We start from the raw sequence: 23,716 nt of genomic DNA, 5'->3' as shown, positions 1-23,716 counted from the left end.
CGGCCCTGTCTGCTTGCAGCACTTTTCTTTGGGTGTTAGCACCACACCCACACATGCTCAGGCTTTACCCCTGACTTAGCTCAGGGACCATACCTAGTGGAACTAGGGGGGCCCATTGATCCAACGTCAGCAGTGTGCAAGACAATCACTTTATCTGCTGGACTAATGCCCTGCTCCAAGCGGTATTTTTTTTTTCAGCTGCTTCCCACCTAAATCTCCTTCCTGTAGAGTTGGGCTCCCTTAAAGATGCCTCACTCCCCCTTCTGTACGGCACCGTGCCCAGGGAGACAGCCCCGTGGAACCCGAGGCTTCCACTCCCGAGCACTTTCAGACTTCTCAAGAATGGGCCCCAGGTATATTGCAGGGTTTAAGGTGCTTGCCTTGATGCGGCCCAGCCCTGTTCAAGTCCTGATACTAGGATCTCCTGAGCCCTGCTGTAGAGGAGAGTGCACCTCTACCCACATTTCTCGCAGGCTAATTTCAGACAGGCTACCCTGGGGAGCAGGATCTGCAATGAGGCACAGGGTCTGGGAGAGACGAGACAGGCACTGAAATCACCCGGGATGGCCCAGAGGTGGTCTGTCACACTGTTCAATGCAGAAACCTGGGAAAATCCCCGGAATTTTCCTACGTTATTGATATGCTCCAGATCCTTCTCTGCACCAAGAAAGCTTGGTCATTTCTTGTTCCATACTCTCCTGTCAGCTGCTTGCTGATACCCCGTCGCCCATCAGATCTGCTGTAAAACTGATCTCTCGCCTTGTGCGGTGTTCAGACTTTGGAGCTGTTCATTCCATTACCACTATTATCTCATCATGTTCTCCCACATTCCAAAATGTGCTTTTTTTTCCTTTACGGGTCACACCCAGCGATGCACAGGGGTTACTCCTGGCTCATGCACTCAGGAATTACTCCTGGTGGTACTCAGGGAAACATATAGGATTCTGGGAATCAAATCCAGGTCAGCCGTGTGCAAGGCAAACACCCTACTCACTGTGCTATCACTCCAGTCCCTGCTGCTTGGTTTTTAGTTAGCTTCAGGCAGAAATTTTGGCAAAGTTCGTATGAGTTCATAGTCGTTGAAAATTCAAAGTTATATTAGTGCTACAATTCTCATTTGTGAAACAACAAAACTCACTACCAAGCAGGGGAGAAAGCAAGACAAGACCAAAAGGAAAAAGAGCAACACCCAAGCAGTGGCACCTGGTGCCCAGGAGGAGTTGGCAGAGATCAGGGCAGCTGGGTGGCACTGCCACTCGTCCAGTGGAGACAGCACTACCCCAGTGAAGTGGTTAAGGCCAGACCCCAGCACCTCCAGTGTGCCCTTGGTCTAGAGGAGGTGAGAACTGGCAGGGCAGACAAGGGGCAGGGAGAAAGAGGGGAGCCAGAGCAGGAGCAGGAGTCAGGGGTGGAGGATGTGGAGGGGCAGAAGGCAGGCCCCAGATCATTGCCCCAGAGGGCCATGACATGCTGCAGGAGAGAACAAAGTGCCAATATGACACCAGACAAGCTGTGACCCTCTGTGAATGGGAGTGGCAGACATTAAATGTTGGGTAGCTTCCAGAAATGTCTACTGACACCAGGACCACTAGGACAGTCTGACAGAGTCACAGGGAGTCCCCAGGCAGGCAGGGAAGGCAGGGTAACTTGGTACCTACACTCCCAAGAAGAGCCTCGTGGAAACGGTCGCCCCATGACCTCAAGACAGGGCAACATAGGAAGCAGAGCTCGATGAAGGTATCGGAGGTGCAGCCCTTCCCGGCTTTTGCTGGGCCTGAGAATCCATGGTCTCAGCAGATGCTGGGGGTTCCATATGGAAAACAAGGCTCTCCCTGTTCCCCACTTTAGTATCTTATTGGCGTTCGATCTCCCGACAGAGCTAGAAGAGCAAATAAATGTCCACCTTGACACTGTGGATTCCCCCTTTGGAAAATACCCTCTCCAGGCGCTCTCTAATGGCAGTATCATGCCCCTCTGCTGGTAAACTCATGCTAGGAGTGAGCCTCCAAAGACAGCCGCAATATCTGGTAGCCCATGAGGTGTGGCTAGGGATAGGGAAAGATACTGCGCAGGTCTGGGAGGCAGGAATAGTGGTGGGATGCAGCTCAACTGGGAGCAACCCATTGGCCTCAGTTGAGAAGTCACGACCAGCGCCGAGTCAGTGTGGTCGCTCCTGCTGGTCACATTGTGGTACCCAGCCCTTCCACTCTCTTGAGTCTGTTTTCCTCTAGTGCCCAATGATTGACCGGCCTGAACCTCAAAAGATGTGTTTCCCCCTTTGCAAATTGTTTCAGGAAGCAGACCCCTGTTTGCGTTTGGGCCAAAGGATCCAGAGACAGGAGGAAACCTCAGTTACTGTGGACCCATTGCCCAAGGATTCAAAAACTCGACCACCTTCTTCAGGAAGACCCTGGCTCTGGACTTAAGAAAATCCTCGTTGGGGCCCTGGAATGGACCATCCTGCAATCTGTAGATGATAAGGTCTTAGTGTCAGAAGCCCAAGAGGACTGAAAGAGAGCCTCAGAGGCACTGCTCCAGCTCTTGGTTGAGGCTGGGCACCAGACCTCCTGGATGAATGAGCATTTAGAAGTGAAAAAAAGAAAAATAACCCCAAAAAACCCTTTCTAATCAGCAGTAGGGCCCAGAGGCAAAGAGGTTGATCCTCTTAGTGCCTGAGAAAGGGCACCAGGTTCTAGGTGCCCTGACCCAGGGTAGGGCCATTGGCAGAGGTCTGGGCATACCTGTCTCTGAGGCAGGGGGCTCTGATCTCTCGCTGTGCCACAGAGGTAAACAAACTATCTACCTCCAGGTCCCCATTCAGGGGTGACACTCATGACTAACAAAGGGCCCCAGTGGCTACCAATTGCCCAGATGGCACAGTCCCTGGGATTATGATGTGAAAACCCACATCTAACTTTTGCAACTCTAGATTAATCCCCTAGCCTTTCTGCCTGTCGGATGGGACCCCATCCTCTGACTTGCAAGAAGCAGTGGATTACATCTCTTGCTCAGAACCACTGAACAGTTCAGGAACAGTTTCCAACCTGAGTGGCATCTGGGTAAAGACCATAATAAAGAAGCCCTGAATCCCTCTGGAAAGGCTGGGGGGGAGGGGTGCGCTCGGGGAGGGATAGGGACAAGCGCGAAACATGGTGAGACCCCATGATCTCTTAATTTTCATATTAAAAATTGAAATTTATTTCTTTGGATTTTTTACTGGTTCTTTATTTTATGTTTGAGTTTGTTCCTGCACATATGGATGTGTTGGAGGCTGTGTAACTATTTTTTTATTCAAGAATTTTTTTATTATTTTTTTATTAGTGAAACACCATGAGGTACAGTTGTAGACATAAATTTTTTGCTTGGGTTTCAGTCACACAATGATCAAGTACCCATCCTCCACCACCACGGGTCCCAGCATCCCTCCCACCTCCCTTCCCCCTCCTTTCCCACCCTACCTCTGTGGCAGGGGATTCCCCCTTGTTCTCTCTCTCCTTTTGGGTGCTGTGGTTTGCAAGAGAGGAACTGAGTGGTAGCCATGTTTGGTCTATAGTCTACTTTCAGCATGCTTCTCCCACCCTGGGAGGATCCTCCCAGCACCCTTTATTTGGTGCCCTCTTCTCTAGCTGAGCTTCCTTGGAGACTGTGTAACTTCTTTACTTGCAGAGTACGAGTCTCAATGTTGTTCTGTTTGGGTCATCTCGCCACTCCTAGTACGCAGCATCCCTGCCATGGGGGCACGTCTGCAATTGCTTTGTGTAGCCGCATAGCCTCATAGTCCCATAGCCCCATTCCTCAATGGGAAGGGGCAGAGGAGGGGAGAAGGGAGGGGGCAGGAAGGAGGAGGGGGAGAGGAGAAGGGCGGGAAGGAAGAGGGAAGAAAGACAAGGTTGGGGTAAATGAATATGATTTTGACAGGGTAGGTAAAAGACGGAATTACAGGTGAGTAAGAATTCTGTTGAACCATTTCTGACTCTTGGGGGGAACACATCACTTTCAGGCAGGTCACTTTGTGCCCTGGGATGGGTGTCTGCAGCCTCCTTACCTCACGGGCATCACAGTCTGTCTGATCTTCTGCCAACACAATTTGTCTTTGACGGGTTGTTGGCTCAGGTCTGTCTTGGATCTGGGTGTGATTTCCACCTCTAGGTGAGAGGGAGGATGGGGTGTGCATGGGGTGTCTTTAGGAAGGACACTGCCTTCTGGTTCTCACAGAACACTTGGGGTTCCAAGGCGGGTGTAGCCCGTAGGATGGCGGGGATCAAACCCAGATCAGCCACGTGCAAAGCAACAACCTACCACTGTACTATCGCTCCAGCCCTTGAATTTCTTCTTGGAGGAAGTTTCTGTTCATTATTCCTCTCTGCATTTGTTTGATGGGGTTGGGAGATATTTTTTTGGTAAAGTTCTACCAATGTGCTATATAACTTGGATATTAGCCTTTCATCAGCTAGGTATTGGGTAAATAATTTTTCCCATTCTGTGGGCTATCTTAGTAGCTTAGACGCCATTGCTTTTTTTTAATAAAAGTTTTATATTGGTGTATCTTTGATTTTTCTGTTCTCTTTTCATGCTTTATATTTTGCTGACTTTTTTGCAAATTTTTATTTTGTTTTTATAAAGTTGTTTACAATAATTTATTACATTTAATATTCAGACACCAATTCCACCACCATCATACCTTCCAACCACCATATTTTGAATGTTACCACTCCAAATCTTAGAGGTACTCTCCTGGGGTCATTGACATCGTACTCAGGGGCATGCAGATGACAGGCTCTAGACATGGTGAATCCCATGGCAAGGGCCACCCACAATCTAGAAGCAACTGCCAACTGCTAGCAGGACACACCTCGCCCAAGACACATACCCGCACGGCATGGGATGGATCCATTTATTGAAACAAGCTTGGAAATAGGACAGTGACTGTCAGAGAGTGACCCAGCATGCCTCCTTCCTCTCTCTTCTCCTCAATTCATTAGTGCACAACCAGCCCCCAAAGAGTGTCTAGAACTGGTTGCTCTGATGTTTCCAGCCCCCATTAGCTTCAGGGCTGCCATATGGAGAAACGGGACTGTGTACTGGGGAGGGAGAGCTCCCACCTCAAGCCCTTGTTTGGCTTTTGGAGCTATCATGACTGAAGTTTGAGTGTGGCCCAGTTTAAATTTCTGCTCCCAACATCCCTGGTGCCTAGAGGTAGGAGACATTTTTGTCCCACTGATCCCTGCGGTCTAGTGTTGGGGGACCTTTCTGCCCCCTTGATCCCTAGGGTCTAGTGCTGAGGGAAAGTGGAAGAGTGGGGAGGAGGGAGGAAGGAGGAGGGTGGGAAGAACTGGATCAGGGCTAGATTAGTTGGAATTGAAGAACACAGAGTACATCATCAGGGTAGAAAAAGTGGATTAATGGTGAACAAGCTTGCCAGCTGAACTCAAGCGGACGAGCTGGATTCTGGTTATTTGGGGGCAGGTCATTACAGGATCCGGATCTGAGGTCTGCGGCCTCCTGTTCCTCACAGACAGGAACAGGAGGGTCTCTCTGGGTTCTTCACACAATCCATCATCCCGTTCCCCAGGTCTGGACACCAGACCTTAGTCTCAGACCTTAGTCATCCAGATCCTTAGTCTTCTCACACGCCACCAGCCTGTCCTTCATGACCATCACCTCGAGTTCCATAGAGGTCATGGTCTCACAAACCTCCACTATGTTCACCTCCAACTCCATGTTCTTCGACACTGGATTGACTATGGGGCACTCCAGGGTCTCAGCCAAGCAAGGAAGGTGGAGGCATCTCAGGGTCCCGCATGGCTCCACCTCCCATATAGCCCCACCTCCAGATCCCCATCAGGAACTTCTCCCTCCTGGAGACCCACCGCACCACTCACCCTCTTCAGGGTACCCTTGGAATTCCAGCAAGGCCTGGGGCTCAGTTGCTCCTGATTTCAGGACTGAGGATCCCCTAAAGATGAAGGCACCAGGTGAGTAGGCAGGTCTAGGGCCTGATGCGCCTTCCTGTCCCTGAGCCCCTGCCCATCCCCTCACCTGGGTTTTCCTCAGCTCCCTGAAGGTGGCCTCCAGCAGGGCCTGCTGCCTTGTTAGCACCTGCTGCAGCTGGTCCATGAGCTCCTTGTGCCTCAGCACCTGCTCAACCTTGGAGCCCATGTGAGTGGGCCATTCAGGTGTGGGGTTGCAGCTGTGTGCTGCTTTTGGTACCAGCAGAAGCATTCCAGGCTGCAGGCACTGCACCTTCTGGTCTTGCATGCACATCTCTGTCATGAGACAGGGTCGAAGGCTGTCCAGATCCCACCACAACATTCAGGGCCCAGACACACACACACAGGCCCAAGGAAAACAGCACATGGGGTTACCTTTCCCCTGCACATTCCCCTGGGGGTCTTTCTCCCAAGACCTAAGAGAGGGGGCCTCCCTATACCTCGACCCCGCAGCCTCCCTGCTACTAGGACCCTCTCTGTTCAGTGAGGGCCAATCCACACCCCCACAACCCCTCTAGCCATTTCTAGATTTTGATATATTATAGTGGGTGGCATCCTGGCCTGTCCTTCCTCCCACCAACCCAGGCGGGCTCCTACCCTCACAGTGGGTCTCCCCCGGCACCTTCTGTCATTTCTCCATATCCACCTAGTCCTGATTCACTCCCCTTGCAGCGATCCGGAGCTGGCTCTGCAGTAGAACCTGCTCCTCCTCCTGCTCATTCTCAGAGACCAACACTGGTCAGAGGCCACATCCTACTGCGGGAGGCCGAGATCCTAGTCCTGTTGCTGCCGCGGACACTCACCTGTTTGTCCTGCAGTCCCACCTGTGGGCGCAAGGCTGGGACTGAAGACAGGCAGCCAGGGCATCCTACTCTTGGTCCAGGGATGTGGAGGTCAAGCACCGACTCCCAGGCCCAAGGCTGGCAGCGCCTGGGCAATCTGTGCCCTGCACAGGCCCCCATGGTCTTGCTCCAGGGGCCTAAGAGATGAGACCTCCCTTGACTGGGGACCCTGTCTCCTGTCCTGTGCTCAGGGATCACCCCTAATGGTGCTCAAGGATCCATACGAGGTGCCAGGAATCAGCCCAGGATAGAAGTATGCAAAGCAGACACCTCACCACCTGTTCTAGCTTTTGATATATTACATTTCCTTGTTTGTTTGCTTCTTTGGTTTTGGAACCACAGCAGGGATCATTCCCAGCCATGCTCAAGGGCCTCTATGGGACGCCAGAGATTGAAGTCAGATAGACTGAAGTCCCACTTCCATATCTAATGCAAATATAATTTGTTTGCCATTTATAAGTGCCCATATAGAGTTTCCCCTTAAAGTAAATGAAATAATTATTTTTAAAAAAGAAATTAAGTAATGACATGTTGAATGGTGCTCAAAGCAGGACACATTTGAACCACTGATCTACTCATCATGGAATGTCTCTAAAGTCAAGTTCAGCATCACACTTCCCCAATTCTATAATGATCGCAGCGACTCAGCTGAGCTCTAGATTTTACCTCAGAAAATGTACTACACGTCTAATTCTATAAATCCAAATATAATCCATTCTCCTCTTAAAATTTTTTTATTGAATCGATGTAAGATAGACCCTTACAAAGCTGTTCATGATTAGGCTTCAGTCATCGTTGTTCACCCATCCCTCCACCAGTGTACATTTCCCACCTCCAATGTTTCCAGTTTCCCTCCCAACACCCTCCACCTCTCCACCTAGGCCAGCCTTTTTTTTAAAAAAATTTATTAGTGAAACACCATAAGGTACAGTTATAGACTTACAAATTTTTGTGTTTGGATTTCAGTTATACAATGATCGAGTACCCATTCCTCCACCAGTGCCCATTCTCCACCACCACGGATCCCAGTATCCTTCCCACCCCCCCCCCCTTCCCCTCATCTCACCCTGCCTCTGTGGCAGGGCATTCCCTTTTGTTCTCTCTCTCCTTTTGGGTGCTGAAGTTTGCAAAAGAGGCATTGAGTGGCAATCAAGTTTGGTCTATAGTTTATTTCCAGCATGCATCTCCCATCCTGGGAGGATCTTCCCAATACCCTTTACTTGGTGCTCCCTTCCCTATCTGAGCTGCCTTTTCCCCCACCATGTGTGGCTGGCCTCCAAGCCATGGAGCAAACCTCCTGGTACTTATCGTGACTATTCTTGGGTGTTAGTCTCCTATTTTGTTACTTGATATTCTACAGATGAATGCAGTCTTTCTATGTCTGTCCCTCTCTTTCCGACTCATTTCACTTAGTATGGTACTTTCCATGTAGTACCACTTGTATGCAAATTTCATGAATTCATCCTTTCTAACAGCTGCATTGTATTCCATTGTGTAGATGTACCAAAGTTTTTTAACCAGTCATCCGTTCTCAGGCACTTGGGTTTTTTTCCAGATATTCAGTTCAGCCTTTTTGGAAGATGTTTTTATTACCTATCTTTCTCTCTGTTTGTTCCTGTCTTTGTCTGTCTCTGTCTCTGCCTTCTCTCTCTCTCTCTCTCTCTCTCTCTCTCTCTCTCTCTCTCTCTCTCTCTCTCTCTGTCTTCCTTTTTGTGGTTTACAATATAGATACTGAAAGGGTATCAGGAATATCCCTTTACCTACTTTTAACATTCAAGGATTTCAAATTTGGACAAAAAATAAAATTGTTGTTTCAGGCACGTTGGCCAAGGGAGAACTGGAAATGTCTCTGCTATGGACAACCAGGGATCTGCAGATCTGCAATGACTGACCACACCCTGGGCCCTGCTCTCAGTGTCCAGACAAGTCCTGAAGTCCGGGAGGTCTCCCTACCCCAGATCGGAATGGGATGGACACCTGCCTGCCAGGACACTCCTACAGAGGATGAAGTCCTCAGGCCACCTGGGCTCACTAAACTGGCCTGGATTCTCATCTTCACAATAGCCCGGCCTGGGTAACCGTGACATGACATGACAGGTAAAATACTCATAGTATTATACGTGTATCTCCAGGGTGGCTCACCACAGTCTTGGAAGAACAGAGTGGGGGTCTGGTGTTCTTTGGGAGGTCAGGAACTGTGCTCAAGGGCCGCTACTTTTTCTTAGCTGCCGGACGTCAGGGCTGGCACATGTCCAGCACCCCCCTCACCCTGCCACCTTTCTGCCCTAAGAGGAGACTTCCACCTACCCCGTGACTTTCAGGAAGTGCAAGATGACATGTATTTCCTAGCCCTGGGGAAATACCATGTGACCTTCGGGGCTCAGGCACAAAATTTCCAACTGTGGGCTAGTGTTGGGTGAGGACTGGAAGGATGAAGCCCTCCACGTGCCCCCTCACCTGCCCCAGGAACGGACCCTTTTGCAAGGTCCCTGAACCCCACGGCTCTCACAGCGGCAGGTATCATGCCCTAGACTCACCACACTCAGGAAGACACAGGGGTCCCAGAGAGTGTTGGCAGAAGAGGGGACCTGCTTGGTATCCCACTGAGAAGTCAGCCTTGCCCTGGCCGTGTCCCAGGAGCTGCCTGTCAGCGTAGTGCGGAGTGTGAGGATCCAACACGGGCCTCCTCGGGTCTCTGCTGTTTCCTAGCCTGTGACAATTTCTCTCTTGCATCTACAATGTGGGGTCCCCGCCAAACTGACTCTGGAATTGATCTTTTAATGTGGGGTTGAGGGCATTGTTTGGTCTAGGATGTTGACTCCCAAATTCCAGGTAAAGCCCATAAGTTTCCTTTGGTTTTCGGCATGCGGCTCAGTGAGGATGTTGGGAATTTTCTGGTGTGAAACTATGTAGAACGAAGGGCGTTATTTCCCAGACCAGACTATCAGGGAAATGTTAGTTTTTCTCTCCTTGATGGCCTTGGTATGCTCTTGGGCTCCTGGCAAAGAGACCCCTACACGGACACTGCTTGATGCTTGATGCAGGAGTCACAGGTGGGTCCTGATCTCATCCTGGACATTCATCTTACGAAAGCTTCAGTTTCCCAGTGATTGTCCATGATTCAAACATTCTCAAATGTGCATCGCGTGGAAGGCCTTGGATGGACCTCGGACAGGCGCCAGGTGACCCTTATTTGGACAAGGGAAGGCCGAAGATCCAACATGTGATATGGTCCAGAGTACAGCATGGGACAGTCTCTGGCCAAAAGAATGGTCAAGGACCCCTTGGGTCTGGGATAGGCAAAATAAAACTGGCCCCAGGACTGGAGTCTGGGGAGTAGGAGCAGATGACATGGGCCAGGAAAAGCCAACAGATCTGACCTTTCATGCCTGACTTTACGTTGAGCTAAATTTGAAGTGACAGATTAAAGGAATCTGTAATTCTCTTACTGAGCTTACGCAAGATGACAGGCAACATTGATGAGAAGCAAATTTCACCATTGCTGTAAACGTTTAACTTAAAGAGGTGAGGAAACAGAAACATCTGCATCGGCAACTTGTTACCGTGTCCAACTGTTGAACCGTGGGTCTTCTGGCAGGGAGAGCTGGAGGCATGCTGGGTGTGAGCAGAACAGGAAACGCTCGGGCACTGAGGGTCTGCCCCAACGGCACTGCTGCCAGTACCTAGACTAGCCCTGGTCTCTTTGGTCACAAATACTAACAATAATAGAAATGGGGAGTTGTGCTGAGCCCGCAGGGTCGCCTCTCTGGTGCACTGAGCAAACACCATGGATTGCCTGAGGCTGCCAAAGCAGATGCAAACTCTGCAGGTGCCCACAGAGTCCAGGCAGGGGAAGGAGACAGAGTCTGGGTGGGTGGCGGGATGCAGGGCAGGAATCCTGACAAAGGTGATCAGGAAGTGCTGACCTGGGCGCTAGTTTCATCTTGATTGACAGTGACCCTTGATGAGTATGGTGTCATTGAGAATATACCCTGGATGGTGGGATCCTGACGAGGGTGGGTGGGGGCCAGGGGGGATATACCTGCTAACTGTGCTTTGCTCATTTACCTGAGCAGCCCAGAGGTGAAAACACATCACCCCACCCCCACGGCTGATTCTGGTCTCCTCACTACTCTGTGTGCCCCAGAGGCCAGATGGGGGCTGTGGTGACTGGGAACAGGCAGAGGGTCTCTAACTCAAGTAGCAACCCAGGTGGAAAAACTCCTTAAGGTCCAGAATGCCATGGGCAGTAAGGGTCCAGAACCAAACTGACTCCCTGGCTGCAGTTGTCTTTTCAATCAATGGGCCCTGGGCCTGCTCAGTGTCCAGTAGGGAGGAAAAGGTGTTTTCTTCAATGACTGAACACTGCTCTACTCAAACCAGTCAGGAGGGGGAGGGGGCTTTGAGCCAGTTGAAAGAATGAAATCGAGAAGGGCCAGTGAGCTGGAGGCTGGTCAGGCCCAGCCGTGGTCAGGTTTGGCCACTCCTGAGGGCCTCACTGTAGAATGGACATCTCTCAGAGTCAGGAGAGAAATGGGAAACAATCCCAGACAAACTCATCACTGAGCATCGCCAGAAGATTTACCTGCAGGTGATAGTTTGTCAGGATCAGCCGCAGCGGGGTGAGCTAAGGGGGGCTCGCAAATGATTCTGTCTGCCAAGCCTAAGGGGAGGGAACCTAGGAGGCAACAAGAGGCAGAAGCGAAAAACTAGGCAGGACCTCTGAGAGACCCGCTCTAGGAGGTGGACAAGATGGATGGGTCAGGAATCACCAAATTTGACAAGAATCAAATGTGAGGTTTGCTCTGACAAAATGGTGACCAGAACCAAATGGCAACCGGCTGAGTGGACAGCAACATTCCTGGAGTCAGAGATCACCTTGTCCCAGGTGAGGAAGACAAGACTTAATGCCCACTTGGTGACAGGAAGCCACCAGGCTTCATTCCATGTTCCTTAACATTGACCCACGAACAGATGACTAGGACCAGACCAAGACAACTTCATAGCCCCCTTAGTCTAACCCAGGGCGCGGGTGTACCATTGCCTCACCTGAGGTTCGGAGAGTCCGCCCGGGAGTGCCCCCAGTAAGCTACTCCTATTTCCTTAACTTTATTTATATATCTCTGTCCTTCTGTCTGACCCGGATGGGGTTCCCAAATCTCTCACCGAGCAAGAGACTAAGGGAAAGCAGGTTACCCGAGCAGGGATGGAAGGGGCTCACAGGAACGCTCGAACACTGAGCGTAGAAACGGGAATCACCACTGTGGGAGCACCTGAGAGCACTAGGCACCACTGCATGTTAGATGAAAGTTGTTATCACAGAATCAAGGTAGCCTGTAAACAACCTACATAATTATGCTGTGACCTGCTACTGCCCGTTTGGGGGATAGCTGGGTAGAGCCTGCACACATGGAATACACTAGGATGCTTCCAGCAAATTCTTGGGTGCCACCTGTCTTGGTGATACTCTGTATGATCCTAAAAGGAAAAACTCCAAAGACAGTCGTTCAATGGGAGAACAGCTCTCACCACTGGCAAGGGGTGAGAGGGCTCAAGCCCCTGATCCCCACAGTCTCCCAGCTCCCCAAACCTCTAGGAAAACCTGGACTTGGTGTTTCCAGAGCCCAGGGGCCCAGAGGCAGGACACAGAGAACTAAGCCCAGAGCCCCAGTAGAAGCTTCGAGAGGGTGTGCAGGATATGTGTCAGGTGTGAAGATCCATGAGAGTGAACGGGCCGCCCCAGGTCCATGGTGCAGTTAGAGGGGAAGGGCTATGAACTGGGCACCGAGGGGTAAACCGGGACCTGCCTGTGCCTGCCCTGAACAGCCCTACCAGGCTGATCCCTGGTGCCTCCCCGATCCCTGGTTCCCATCCAAGTAGGAATGTGATAGGCAGGAAGGAGCATGGCTGACCAATTTCCTGGAAATGACTGGAACAGGATGGCTCTGCCTTCTGAGGCTTTGCCATCTGCTCTGATACATGAATCTGGACACACTTCTTGTCACCAGTAGAGTGTCACTCAGCCAAGGCTGTCCCAACAGGTCCAGGTGTGCAGGAGCAAAGAGGAGTCAGGGCCTGGTTCTCTATTACATGGGGTCTGACCGTGCTGTGATGTTGGCAGTGGGACTTGTATTAGGGAATCTGATGGTCCACAAAGAAGTGGGGCGCTATTATCAGGGATCAGCTCCGTACAGACTCGGGGACACTAGAAACATGTTCCATCCACGGCCCCATCCTGCTCCACTGATAACACACTGTCTTCCTGCTGGGGTGGGTGCCATTCCGGGGGAGCCTGGCTGAGGGGACAGCACCTTGGACCCACCTGCTGCAGGAGCACTTTCAAGTGCTCATCCTGAGAAACCTGATGTGGCCACTAGGGGGCAAAGTGGGGTCTGTCCCTGGTGCACTGCAGAGGGGAATGGGGAAACAGGCACCAGGGGCAGGGGAGGCCATGGAGGTGCTGCAGTGGAAGGCAGGGCTCTGGGTGCTGCATCCTGCCCTCCCTCCTGGGGACGCATTGGTGATTGAGACCTTCAACCCTTGGGGTGGACTCTCCTGGGGTCATTGACAGGCTTCACACAGGGGCAGGCAGGTGACTCGTCTTGGCATGGTGACATGGCTAAGGCTTCCCACAATCTAGAAGCAATTGTCAACTACTGGCCAGACCTGCCCCGCCCAGTGACACACACACCCACACAGGCCTGGGATAGATCCATTTATTGCAACAATCGTGAAAATCAGACAGTGGCAGTCAGGGAGAAAGCCCGCCTTCCTCCTTCCCTCTTCTCAGCCAGCAATACAAAGTCCCCAAACAGCCCCAAAGAGTGTGTAGAATCCGGTGACTGTATGGTACCAGCGGCCAAGCTTCAGGGCTGTCATGCGCAGAAACAGGACCCCACAATGGGGAGGGGAGAGCTGAGTTGTGACTTCTGACCTCCAAATCATTGTTTGCTAGTGCTGGGGGGATATATCTGCCATCCTGATCCCTCGGATCTTGTGGAGGGGGACATTTCTTCCCCACTGTTTCCTGGGGCCTAGTGTGGAGGGGGACATCTCGGCCCTTCCGGTCCCTGGGGCCTAGTGGGGGGGACATCTCGGCCCCCCCGATCCCTGGCTTCCAGTGGTGGGGGGGCCTCTCTCTCTGGCCCCCACGATCCCTGGCGTCCACTCATGGGGGGGCCTCTCTCTGTGGCCCCCCCGATCTCAGGCGTCCACTGGTGGGGGGGCCTCTCTCTCTGGCCCCTCCGATCCCTGGCGTCCAGTGGTGGGGGGGCTCTCTCTCTGGCCCCCCGATCCCTGGCGCCCAGTGGGGGGGACCTCTCTCTCTGCTCCCCTGATCCCTGGCGTCCAGTGGGGGGGCCTCTCTCTCTGCCCCCCCCCATCCCTGGCGTCCAGTGGTCGTGGGGGGGGAGTCTCTATCTGTCTCCTCCCAATCCCTGGTGTCCAGTGGTGGAGGGTCCTCTCTCTGGCGTCCCCCGATCTCTGGCGTCCAGTGGTGGGGGGGCCTCTCTTAATGGCACCCCCCGATCCCTGGCATCCAGTGGTGGGGGGGCCTCTCTCTCTGGCTCCCCCCGATCCCTGGCGTCCAGTGGTGGGGGGCCTCTCTCTCTGGCTCCCCCGATCCCTGGCGTCCAGTGGTGCGGGGGCCTCTCTCTGCCCCCCCGATCCCTGACGTCCATTGGGGGGGAGTCTCTATCTGTATCCTCCCAATCCCTGGCGTCCAGTGGTGGGGGGTCCTCTCTCTGGCGTCCCCCGATCCCTGGCGTCCAGTGGGGGGGGCCTCTCTTAATGGCACCCCCCCGATCCCTGGCGTCCAGTGGTGGGGGGCCTCTCTCTCTGCCCCCCCGATCCCTGGCGTCCAGTGGTGGGGGTGCCTCTCTCTCTGCCCCCCCGATCCCTGGCGTCCAGTGGTGGGGGTGCCTCTCTCTCTGGCCCCCCAGATCCCTGGCATCTAGTGGGGGGGGCCTCTCTCTCTGGCTCCCCCAGATCCCTGGCGTCCAGTGGGGGGGGTGCCTCTCTCTCTGCCCCCCCGATCCGTGGCATCTAGTGGGGGGGGGCCTCTCTCTCTGGCCCTCCCCAATCCCTGGCGTAGAGTGGGGGGGTCTCTCTCTCTGGCCCCCCTGATCCCTGGCGTCCAGTTTGGTGGGGGCCTTTCTGGCCCCCACCCCGATCCCTGGCGTCCCGTGCTGGGGGTGCCTCTCTGCGCCCCCGATCCCTGGCGTCCAGTGGTGGGGGGACCTCTCTGGCCCCCCCGACCCCTGGCGTCCAGTGGTGGGGGGGACATCTCTGGCCCCCCGTTCCCTGGCGTCCAGTTTTGGGGGAGACATCTCTGGCCCCCCATCCCTGGTGTCTAGTGAGGGGGGTCTCTGGCCCCCCTGATCCCTGGCGTCTAGTGGGGGGAACATCTCTAGCCCCCGATCCCTGGGGTCTAGGGGGTGAGACATTTCTGTCCCCCTGCGCCCGGGGTCTAGTGGAGGGGAAACTGTGCCCCCTGATCCCTGGGGGACCCAGGGGTGGGGACATTTTTTCCCCGACATCTCTGGGTCTAGTGGAAGGAGATTTTACTGTCCCCCTGATATCCCGCGTCTTGAGATGGAGAATAGTTGTGCCTTTGCCCTGATCCCTGGTCTTGCAGGGAGGGATATCCCTGGTTCTAGTGGAGGGAGAAGAGCAAAGGGCAGAGGAAGAAGGCAGAACTCGGGTGGCGTGGGGAGGACGGGGCTGCGCTAGATCAATTGGGTGAGAGCGGCAGGGTGCGTAGGTGCAGTAAAATCGAGGTGTCAGCGGGGTGTCAGGCTGCCAGTGGAGCTCTTGCTGACCAGCTGCGTTTTCTGGATTTTCGGCGGGTCATTACAGGACCTGGGTCCGATGACGGTGGACTCCTCTTCCTTAAGGACAGCAACAGGAGCGTCTCCGTATATCACAAAGGTCATGGTCCCTGCCCCCTGGGACTGGACTGACTCCTCCAGCTCCTGGACTCTGGCACTCCTCCTGCCTGGCCTCCTGTGCCTCCTCCTTCTCTGTGGCCTCCAGCTCCTCACGTTTTGTGTCCAGGAGCACCTGTGTGTTGTTCGTCTCCACGCCAATCCCTTTGGAGTGGATGGGATGTGGGGCAGCATTAGGGTCTCATCCAAGCAAGGGAGGTGGGGGGCTGGGGGTGGGGCCGCCTGGCTCCCCTCTCCAGTAGCCCCGCCCTCTGACCCACAGGGGCTTCTCCCTGTCACTCACCCTTTTCCGGGTCTCCTTTCCCTTTCACCAGGTTCTGCAGCTGCTGTTTCTCCTGCTGAGTCCCACAGAAGAGCACCTGGGGTGAAGGCACTAGGTGAGGAGGCAGGTCTAGGGCCTTCCTGCCCCAGAGCCCGTGGCCCCTCTCTCACCTGGTCTCCCTCAGCTCCCTGATGGCGGCCTCCAGCAGGGCCTGCTGCCTTGGTGGCACCTGCAGCAGCTGGTCTATGTGCTGCTTCAGCCGCAGCATCCGCTGGTACAGCTGCTCCTCCTTGGAGCCCAGGTGACTGCGGGCATCCAGGTGCTCTTGTTGGCAGCTATGTGCATGTCCAGGTACCAGCAGATCGGCCCCAGGGAAGCCACTGGCACTGCACCTATTCGTCCTGCCCTGGCATCTGGGGGAGGTAGGACAGTGTCTGTGAGGACAGGCAGGAGGGCCGACTAGATCCCAGCCAGGAGATGCAGGGCTCAGACCCTCAGCCACAGGCCCCCATGGCATCTTTATCCCAGAGCCTAGGAGTTGGGTCTCCCTATGCCTCGGACCCTGACTCCTACCTGGCAACTGCCAACTCCAGACCCCTCTGTGTACTGTGGTCCAGTCAGTGCCACCACAGCCCTCAGTTAGGGCATTCTCACCTGTCCTTCCTCCCATCACCCAAGGCAGGCTCTTGGCCTCACAGGGGGTCTCACCAGCCCATTTCACAGACCAGGAAAGTCACAGCCCAGAAGGCTGAAGTGTTATGCCCCAAAAATACCCTAGGGTGGAGGGGAGCTGATGGCCAGCAAATCCTGCACCCTCTCACAAAACTCTTGGTGTACAGCAACTTTTCGTCGGTTCGCAGTGAAGACATGTTGGAATGATAGGTGATAATTGGAGATGATAGGAGACTCGGCCAGCTCCAAGACTGGGAAATGTTACCCAGACCCCTCCACTGTTGCTGAGACACAACTCAATCCTGGCCGGGCTCCCGGCTGGCCACCCCTCAGCCCTCAGACTCCAGGCGGCGCTGCGCCCGCTTCTCTCACCCTCGGCCCCCACTCGCATCCGCAGTTGTTCTCTGGGTTCACCCGTTGTTCCTGGAACCTCCTGCCTCCACCTGTCCTTGGAAATGTTGTCAACGATGTGACTGTTTCGGGGGCACCCAGAGGCCGGTAAACCTGAGAGGAAGCAGACAGTCAAGGACCCCAGACCTTCAACCCCACCTTCAACTTCATGGTCCACAGCCCCGACTCTTGGTTCCTCCTGCTCATCTCGGGGGCTGCTCATTTCTCACCGCCATCTGTTGCTCTGGGCCCCTTACAAATTGGATTCTTTCCTGGTTTGGACCCACTGGAGCCCTCCTGGCAGTGCTGGCAGGGACACGAGGGACAACTAGAAACAAGCGTTCTATGTCCCGGCCCTAGAGCTCTCTGCATTTTCATGGTCGTAAAATTCTGGGGAGTGGACAGCTGACCCCATTTCCTCTGGCTGCCCGCAGAGCAGGACACAGGTGCGGAGGGACGGGGAGACTCGCCCAGCTCCTGCTCCCAGCCTGTCTCCCCTGTCACAGTGCCCCATTCACAGGGCCCCTCCCTCAACACTCGAAGTCACTCCTCCCCGCCTTGCCCTCCTCAGACATCACAGGCTTCAAGCTCCTGGTGCTGTGCACCAGCCCAAATCATTCACCCCTAAAGGATGACGCTCTGCCAAGCAATCTTCCGCCTTTATAAGATACACTTGATGTTTTAAAATTCTGTTCTTTCGGCTCTTTCTGTCCCAAACAAAAGGGGAGGGGTGTTTTCGCACAGTTCGACCCACTGCCAGGAGGGTCTGTGATGAGGGGTCTGGGAGTCGGGAACCCTGCTTTGACTCCCCAGTTCCTCAGTGCTGCCCTGAGATCCCACCCCCATCCTGAGCTGGGTGGGCCAGTGTACAGCCACCCAGTTCTTTGATCAGTGGGAACCCAGGAGATCCTATTCTGGTGGCAGGAGGAAACTGGGCCTGGAGAGAGTGTCTCTGGGGACTCCCATTCCAGAGTCCCGAGAGACCCTGTCGAGGGCAGAAGTTGCTGGAGGACAAGAATGCCTGAAAACTTGGCTGGAAATGGCCGGGGGCTTTATCCTGGGCCTCCTGGCCACACACTGACCAGTGCAGAACCAGCGCATGGCCCAGTGTTGGCGGGTTAGCACCGACCTAGCACTTTTTCTTCCCATCTTTTCATGCTCTGCCGATTTCCAATGATCCCCTAGGGAAAGGGTCAACATGCAGAAGGTGCATTGGGGCCACTTCTCCCTTAAGCCTCCTTGAGAGAGGGTGTCCCGAGGGGCGGGGCCACGAACATTTCTATAGGCAGGGATGTGGCCGTGGCCTCAGGACACTCTGGGTGATTCCTCCCTGCCTTGCCCTCCTCAGACATCACAGGCTTCAACCTCCTGGTGCCAAGCACCAGCCCAAATCATTCACCCCTAACAGATGACGCGGTGTCATGTGACTCTCCGCCTTTACAAGATATATCTGATGTTTTAAAATTCTGTTCTTCCATCTCTTTCAGTCCTAACTTAGGGGGAAGAGTGTGGTCACACGCTAAGAGGTTTTTGGCAGGAGGGTCTGTGTTGAGGGGTCTGCGCACCCGGGGACCCTACTTTCACTCCCCAGCGCCACTGAGGCAGCTCCTCAGCATTCCCCTGAGCTCCCACCCCCATTGTTTCCTGAGCTGGGGAGCCAGTGTCCAGCCACCCAGGTCTTTGGACAGCAGAAGCCCAGGAGGTGCTATTCTGGGGACTGGAACGGACAGGTCCTGGAGAGGGGCTCTCTGGGGACTCCCATCCCAGAGTCCCGGGAGACCCTGACGAGGACAGAGGCTGCTGGGGACAAAACTGCCGGAAGACTTGCTGGAAATGGGCCCGGGCTTGATCCTGTGGCCTCGGGGCCATACACTGACCAGTGCAGGGCCAACGCAGGGCCTTTTCTTACCGTCCGTTGTGCTCTGCCAATTTCCAAAGATCCCCTAGAGATGACCCCTAGAGGTGACCCGTAGATGACCCGTAGAAGGGTCACCATCTGGAGGTGACCCCTAGATGACCCCTCGAACGGTCAACAGGGGGAAGGTGTGTTGGGGCCACTTCCCTCTCAAGCATCCTTGAGAGAGGGTGCCCCGAGGGGCGGGGCCACGAGCTTTTTTTATAGGCAGGGAAGGGGGCGTGGCCTCGGGGCTGCAACCCCATTGGCCAGGGAGAAACCTAGAGCTCCGGGGGCAACCTCAGGATGAAGGCTGCACCAGCCTCTGCCCTGGTGGGCCTGACGGGCCTCCCCACCACCACCCGGACCCTCGGGCACTGCCCCCTACAGACGATGGTGGCTTGGAACTCTGTGGGCCCCATGGTGGGCCAGGAGCACTGACCCTTTCGGTCTCCCATAGCTCAGTCCACGACTTTCTCATTCCCAGAGATCACGTCCCCCCGTGCCCAGGCTGAGCTGCAGCTGCCAGGATTCGCCACTGAGCACCCCTAGGTCTGGCCTGGCTGCTGCTGTGGGAGCCCAGCGAGCCTGGCAGAGGGGCTGTCCTGGTTGCTGTCCTCACCGCCCCTCCCTCCCCAGGCCCCTCTCCTTTCTGTCCTTGGAGCCCCTGCCCTCCCTGCCCTTCCCCTCTCCTCTCATCAGGTCCGCAGAGTTCTTGCTCCCGCCATATCCGTTGTCCACGTTCGCTCTGTCCTTCTGTCTCTGCTTCCTCCCAGACTGGCAGCAGCCAGTTTGTGGGGCCTTTGAGCCCCCAGACCCAGTCAGTCCCTGACCAGTTCCCCGTGTTGCACAGAGACTTCCCTTTCTGAGCCCTGGAGGGCTCTTAATGACCCCACAGAATCTCCCCATCCCAGCTCTGCCCCTTTCTCTGAGACTCAGTCCATCCTATTGGGAGCTGGACACCAGACTTGGCCTTGGGGAAGCTGGACGCTTCTCTCATGTTGCTCCCGGCCTGTTCTGGAAATCCCTCTCAATACACACACTCCCAACTAGGGCCACTCAGCCTGGCCACGCTGCCCTCACGAGTCCTGCAGCCTGAAAGGAACCCCAACTCCCCCATATCGCCCGTGCCCACTATGGCACCCCCGAGTGCCCCTGTCCTCCCTTCCCTGAGCACATTCAGGCCCCAGTGGTCTGCGGCTGTCCCCTGTAGCTCTGACATCTCCCCCTCTCACATTCGCTGGGCTGAGAATCAAATCCATCTCTGATGGTGGGGCACAGGGTCACTGTGGGCTTGTGCTGTCTGGGGAGCTTGTGGGCAGTGAAGGGTTCCACACTGGGGTGAGGCTCTGGGCAGAAAAGGTCCATCCAGTCCTTGAGAGGCTTAGAAAATACCTGGAGGTTTGTAGGTCCTTATCCTGAAACATCGACTGGCCACTAGGGGTGGGAACTCACATAGCATTGGGGCAAGGTGGGGGGCTCTTCCTGGGGGGCACTGCAGAGGGGGTATAGATGGGATAGGCACCATGGGTGGGCAGTGACAGACTCTGGACATGGTGAGACCCCATGGCACGGATTCCTCACCATCCAGAAGCACGAGCCATTCCTGGCAGAACCCGCCCCGCCCAATGGCACACACCCACACAGACTATGATGGATCCACTTATTGAAATAGTCATGGTAACAGGATGGTGGTTGTCAGGGAGAGTGGCCCAGTCCTCCTCCTCTCTCTCCTCTGCCACCAATTTATGATTTCCTAAACTTCCCCAAGACATGCCTACCACTCAGTTGCTCTGACTTCTACTGTCTGATGCTACAGTAACTTATTAGTCCTTGTTTCTGGCAATTTTTCAGGTTTTACTGTTATTATTCAATCTCTATTATGTATAATAAAGTTTCTCTTTCTCCTCCTTCTTCCTCTCCCACTCTTTCTCTCTCTCTCTCTCTCTCTCTCTCTCTCTCTCTCTCTCTCTCTCTATGAGCTTCTTAAAGTTTTCCATTAGCAACCTCTTTTTGTTAGGAAATTTTTTCCGTGGTCCCTGATTTTGAGGTATGTAAAATAAGGATACAAATATTTATTTGATAAATCATAAATAAATTTATTTGATTTTTTCTTTCTTTTTGGGTCACATCCAGCGATGCACAGGGGTTACTCCTGGCTCTGCACTTAGGAATTACTCCTGGCAATGCTCGAGGGACCATATGGGATGCTGGGAATTGAACCTGGGTTGGCCGCCTGAAAGGCAAACACCCTACCTGCTGTGCTATCGCTCCAGACCCCTACGTCATAAATAAATTTAAAGTAAAACAAGTATCTTTTAAGTTATGCAAACCCCGTGTGTAGTCTTGATCTACAGTTTAAGAAGCCAGGCCTGGTGCTCACACAAAGTGCTACCCTTATTTCTACACATATGTGAACAAAAGTGTGCACACATACATGCATACACATAGTCCATCTTCGCTTTTACATACACGTGCACACACATAAAAATGCACACTTTTACACATGCACATACAGTACAATCCACACATCTATACACATGCATACACACACCATGTACATACAGTGCCATCCTCACGTCTACACACGAACATAAAAGTCAGACGTATGTTCTCACTGGTGCTGGGGGCCACCAGGGCCATCCCAGTGATGCTTGGGACCTCCAGGGCTGTAAATGGTGAAGTTCAGGAGGGGCCACGTGGGATAAATCCAGGGCTGGGTGTGTGCTTTGGTGACCCCTGTGACCATCTCCCCTTCCGCTCCCCCTGATTCCAGAGCTGGGGAAAATGGGGGTGAGGTTTACAGAAGTAAAACAGTTTCCCCACTACCCCAACCCTCCCCCCGCAGGATCTGCCCTCACATCTGCTTTAAGGAGACCACATTCAAGCAGCAGCAGCAGCAGCCCCCAGGCCGGTCCCAAGCCCCGCCCAGCCCCCAGCAACTCCAAGTGAACAAGAGAAGACAGGCCAAGCATTAGGGATCCTGCAAGACAAAGGCGCCAACAGTTCCCCATCCCACCCCACCCCCATTCCCAGCGTGTCCCTTATCCCAGCATGCCTGGGGCCTGCTCCTCCCTGAGACTCCCGGGGTCTACTACAGCCCCAAGATTGACAGCACAGATGACACTGCCCACTCACCTAGCGCAGGAGAAAGTAGTGGTTCTCGGGAACCGGGTTCTGGCAGAGCTCTATGACCAGGCTCTCCCCGTCGGCCTCCACCGCCAAGCACCCCTCGGGCTGGTGGGTGTTGTAGAGGATCTCCTTCTGGGATGTATACTCGAAGAACTGCAAAGGAGCCGTTTGTGGGCAACGGTTACTGTCGGCCATGGAGGAATGGACGGACACCAGGCGGGATCAGAGCACAGAGGCCAGGCAGAGAGCCTGAGTGTCCAGTTTTGAGGGTCTGTGAGTGTCTGGCCAGAGTTCCCCAAGGCCCCCTTCTCATGCTCTGCTTCTTCCCTGAGTGTTTGAGACCCCACGCTGTCCCTACCCTTGAGCTGGCCAGAAAATGGACGGTCTCAGTAGCTGAGTGGGCAACTCTGAGGCCTGAGCTGCCCTTTCTCTTCTCTGGGCTTTTCTGCCTCTTCCCGGCAAACTTGAGGGAGTTTGATCCAAAGCAATGGCACTGTGGAATCACTAAAATGTCCTTTGCAGGCAGGAATTGCACTGCCAGGGAGAGGGCAGGCCTGGGTCACACAGGGAGACAGGGTGCTGGAATCCAGCTTCTCCGGCCAAGTAGGTGCCCTCCTGAGCCGACCCAGATCTGCAGGGTTTTCCTTTTTCTTCCTCTAACTGTAGGTATTGGTGCACAGTTAGTCATAACTGCACAAACGGGTTTCTCTGAGTCCTATCGGGCACTGCTTGCTTCATTTTCTATTTCCCAGATGTTCTACAATGTCTTGCCTGCACGGGAGAGCCTGGCAAGCTGCCCGTGATGTATTCCATATGCCAAACACAGTAACAATAAAGTCTCCAATGGAGACGTTACTGGGCCCGCTTGAGCAAATCGATGAACAACGGGAGGACCGTGACCGTGAGCTACAATGAGTCTGTATTACCTTTGCAGGCAGGGAATCAGTTCATCTCACCGCTCCAGAATTACATGGTGCAGGGCCAGAGGGATAATACAGTGGAGAGGGTGTTAGCCTTGCTGACCTGAGTTCAATCCCTGGCATCCCATATGGTCCCCTGAGCACTGCCAGGAGTGATTCCTGAGTACAGAGCCAGGAGTAACCCCTGAGTAACCCCAGGTATGACTCAAAAACAAAAATAAAAACAAAAAAAGAACTACATGATGTGAACCACCAGGAGGTCAAAAGGCACAATATTCCCAAAGAAGACATCTGAGCATGTATGGATCATGCAAGAGGAAACAATCAAATATAAACCATAAACATACAATGATGACAATTAGTTAAAACTAATTTTAACTTGTCAACACAAACTTGGACAAGAGCATTGCCTAACAATTCGAATGCCTAACAACCGATATTGGACGTTTACATTTGAATGATGTGGCTCACTGCCTGCAGTTTCTATCTTTGTTGTCTATGCACCAACATCTCATTATGATGAAAGAGAAATCGAGAAGTTCTACATGGAGCTAGAGAAGTTCTATAAAGAAGACCACACCTTCTACAAGATCATTGTGGGTGATTTTAATGCCAAGATAGGACCGAGAAGATCAGCTGAAGAACTTCACATCGGGACCCATGGCCTAG

General features: G+C 53.8%; 1 pseudogene; it reads right to left on the bottom strand.

Annotated features, from left to right (window-relative positions):
• Positions 1-1,991: 1,991 nt before the first annotated feature.
• Positions 1,992-23,716, bottom strand: part of LOC130026635 (polypeptide N-acetylgalactosaminyltransferase 12-like) — a 36,991-nt pseudogene continuing 15,266 nt past the window's right edge.

This window comes from Sorex fumeus, unplaced genomic scaffold (genome assembly GCF_029834395.1).
Source record: "Sorex fumeus unplaced genomic scaffold, SorFum_2.1 ptg000034l, whole genome shotgun sequence".
In the NCBI taxonomy this organism is placed as follows: Eukaryota; Metazoa; Chordata; class Mammalia; order Eulipotyphla; family Soricidae; genus Sorex; species Sorex fumeus.
This window is presented reverse-complemented; position numbering and strand designations above follow the sequence as displayed.